Raw genomic sequence first — 4,234 nt, 5'->3', positions numbered from 1 at the left:
ATGGAAATGACACCCTTCACAATAGTCACAGATAATATAAAATACCTGGGTGTGAACCTAACCAAGCAAGTAAAAGACCTGTATGACAAGAGCTTCATGCCCCTGAAGAAAGAAACCGAAGCAGATCTCAGAAGATGAAAAGATCTCCCATGCTCATGGATTGGAAAGATTAATATAGTAAAAATGGCTATTTTGCCAAAAGCCATCTACAGATTTAATGCAATCCCCATCAAAATTCCCACTCAATTCTTCACAGAGATAGAAAGAGCAATCTTAAAATTCATTTGGAATAATAAAAACCCAGGATTGTAAAAACCACTCTCTTCCATGTCAACATGGAAGAAATTTTCAGCAAGGAAAATGAGATTCAAGAAAATAACCCTATCCAATAGAAATACTAAAAATGAAAAATGCAATGAGATCATAGAATCATAAATAGACTCAAATAAATAGAAGAAGGAATGTGAGGGATGGAGTAAAATCCTCACATAGTAGTCAAGGCTACTATATTTAAATATCAATAAAAGAAAAATCAGCATAACCTCACATAACAAACAATGAGACAGAATAAAAATAAATAAAAATCCTAAGCACCAATGTGCTGTAATAACAATCAGAAAATGCACTAACAGAATGAGTCAAAGAGATAAAAAAAATAAAATAAAGCTTACATTAAACAATAAGACCTCAAATAAACAACACAATGGTCCTGAAGGAAGAGACATCATCACACAAGAGGTATTTAAGACCCCATGTAGACATGACAAAAGATAAACTTCCTCCACAATATATTGAAAATATGAATAATGCATATATATTCATATATATTCTATACAAATATAATGCATAGAAACAACAATAGAAACTGTAAGATGGAAAAGTAAATTCAATTGCAAAGATAGATAGATAACGATATATCTCTCATCAGTAATCCTAAAAGGTAAGAAAGGATACAATAACACATTTCATGTTCTGAAAGCAAACAACTGCCAACAAAGATTATCCTGCTCAGCAAAGATGGCTTTAAAAATTGGTTAATGATTGAGAACATTGCACTACAATTATAAAGTAAGACAGTGTGTACCAAGCTGTCCTGGCAGAGGATATTTAAAGAAAGGCCAATCAAGCTAAATGTTAGCATTAAAATTAAACTACAACAGAGATAACATATATTAAACAGACGAATGCAGAATATTCTATACAACAATTCAGAATACACATTCTTCTCAATTGCCTATAACCCCTCCCTAAAGTAGGAAACATCCAGGACAAAAACAAGCCTTAACACACACCAAATTGAAATAATGCTTGTATCTTATTATAATACAGTCAAATAAAACTAGATTTCAGTAGGAAATTCATGAGAATGAACAGTAGACTTTAAAAATCAATGAATCATTAAATTGGGGAAGAAACAGAACAATTAATTACTAGAATCAAATAAAAATAAAAGCATATTTTGATGGAACATTTGACAAACAGAAAAGTGGTTCTCAGAGTAACTACTGTGTATATGAAAGTTTACATTAAAAAATAAGACCTCAAATAAACAACACAATGGTCCTGAAGGTCTTAGAAAAATAGAACAAATGAAACTCAGAAGCAGTAGATTTCAATGTAAATATAAAGGTAAAAATAATTGAAACAGAGACTAAAAGAACAATTCCAGGAGCTGCTCAAATAAAAGGTTGGTTTTCAAAAACACAAAAAAGATAAAAAATTCTCTTTTGAGCAAATGAGAAAAATTAAATTAACAAATCAGAAGATGGAGGTAAGGTTCACAGCAGATATCAAAGAAATATAAAGAATCATTTAGGAAGACTTTAAAAACTATTCTCTAGAAAATAAAGTCTGGAATATCTGTAAGTGAGTGAATTTCTAGATACACATGGCCTATCAAAAGCAAACCAAGAGGATATTAACAAGTCCTCCAGCAATGGAAGAGTGTTCCTCTTTCTCCACATCCTTGTCAATATCTGTTGTCTCCTGAGTTTTGATCTTAGCCATTCTGATTGGCATAAGGTGGAATCTCAGGGTCCTTTTAATTTGTATTTTCCTGATGGCTAAGAATGTTGAATATTTCTTTAGGTGCTTCTCAGCCATTTGAGATTCATAGGTTGAGAATTCTTTGTTTAGCTCTGTACACCATTTTTTAATAGCTATTTGATTCTCTGGAGTCTATCTCCTTTACAACCACTCTGAAAATTAGTCTGGTGGTTCCTCAGAAAATTGGACATAGTATTAACTGAGGACCCAGCTATACCACTCCTGGACATTATATCCAAACGATGTTCCAACATATACCAAGGACACATGCTCCACTATGTTCATAGTAGCCTTATTTATAAAGAGCCAGAATCTGGAAACAACCCAGATGTCCCTCAACAGAGGAATGGATAAAGAAAATGTGGTACATTTACACAATAGAGTACTACTCTGCTATTAAAAACAATGACTCATGAAATTCTTCTGCAAATGGATAGAACTAGAAAATATCCTGAGTTAGGTAACCTAGACACAAAAGAACACATATGGTATGTACTCAATGATAAGTGGATATAAGGAAAAAAGCTTAGAATATCCACAATACAATTCACAGACCATATGAAGCTCAAGAAGAAGGAAGACCAAAGTGTGGATGCTTCAGTCCTACTTAGAAGGAGATACAAAATAATCTCTGGAGGTAGACTGAGGGAGAGACCTGGGAGAAAGAGAGGAGGGAGAATTAAAGGGAGGGGCTGGATCAGGTGTGGAAGGAGACACGAAAGAAGTACAGAGGGTCAGAAAATTGAAAGGAGGTGCATAGCAGTGAGAGGATGGGGAACTAGAGGCATCCACTAGAAAGTCCCAGATGCCAGGAAAGCAAGAGTTTGTCAGGATCCAATAAGGATTTCATTAGCTGAAATACCCAACAAAGAGGAGAAGACCATATCTAGAGCTTAGGCACAGCCCCTGGTTGAGGGAGGGGGCCACCCACCCAACTCAAAAATATTAACCCAGAATTGCTCCTGTATAAAAGAAATATGGGAACAAAGAGTGGAGCAGAAGTAAGGAAAGGCCATCCAGAGATTGCCCCACCTGTAGATTCATGCCATCTGAAGACACCAAACCCAGACACTATTGCTGATGCCAAGAAGTGCTTGCTGAAAGGAACCTGTTATAGCTGTCCCCTGAGAAGCTCTGTCAGAGCCTGACCAATACAGATGAGGATGTACACAGCCAAACATCAGACTGAGCTTGAGGACCCCAATCAAGGAGTTAGGGGAAGGACTGAAGGAGTTGAAGAGGTTTGCAATCTCATAGGGAGAAAAACAACATCAACCAACCAGATCCCCTAGAGCCTCCAGGAACAAAACCACCAACCAAAGAGTACATATGGAAGGACCTATGGCTCAAGCTACATATGTAGCAGAAGTTTGCCTTCTCTGGCATCAATGGGAGGGGAGGTCCTTGATCCTGTGGAGATTTGGTACCCCAGCTTAGGGCAATGCTAGGGCAGGTGGTAAGGAGTGAGTGGGTAGGTGGGAGAGCATCATCATAGAGGAAGGGAGAAGGGGAGATAGGGTGAGGATTTGCAGAGGGGAAACTGGGAAGGAAGATAACATTTGAAATGTAAATAAATAAAGTAAAGCAATAAAGTATAAGCAGTAATAAAATGTCTCCCAACAAAGATAAGCCAAGAACACAATGTCCTACTTAATTTTAACACCATAAAATTACCTGACAAGGCATTCTCAATTGAGGGATACCCAAGATAAGACTGGTCTGGGGCATGTTTTTAGGGGATTGTCTTGATTGTTTATTGATGTAGGTGGTCCGGTGCTGAATAAGAAAGCCAGCTCAGCATGAGCCTGAGAGAGAACTATCAAGCAGTTTTCCTCTGTGAGTTTTGCTTTATTTCTATGATTCTGAGTTTCCTCAGGTAAATGTTGTGTGAGATAGCAAGCAGTACTGCCTTCAGGCTTTTGCCCTGACTTCCTTTGATGATGGACTGTAACTTTAAGATAAAACAAACCTCTCTTTCCTCTATGTTGCTTGTGTCAGAGTGTTCTATTGCGGCAAAAGAGGAAATTACAATAACAATGGTCGTCAATGGGACCACTGCCAAACACATTCTATGACTCTAGCATTAATCTGACAACCAAACCAGATATGGATTTTTCTAAAATGGAAGGAAAAGAAAGGAGAGGAAAGGAAAGGAAAGGAAAGGAAAGGAAAGGAAAGGAAAGGAAAG

Source organism: Grammomys surdaster, unplaced genomic scaffold (assembly GCF_004785775.1).
Source record: "Grammomys surdaster isolate TR1022 unplaced genomic scaffold, NIH_TR_1.0 126029, whole genome shotgun sequence".
NCBI lineage: Eukaryota > Metazoa > Chordata > Mammalia > Rodentia > Muridae > Grammomys > Grammomys surdaster.
Note: the sequence above shows the minus strand (reverse complement) of the source record.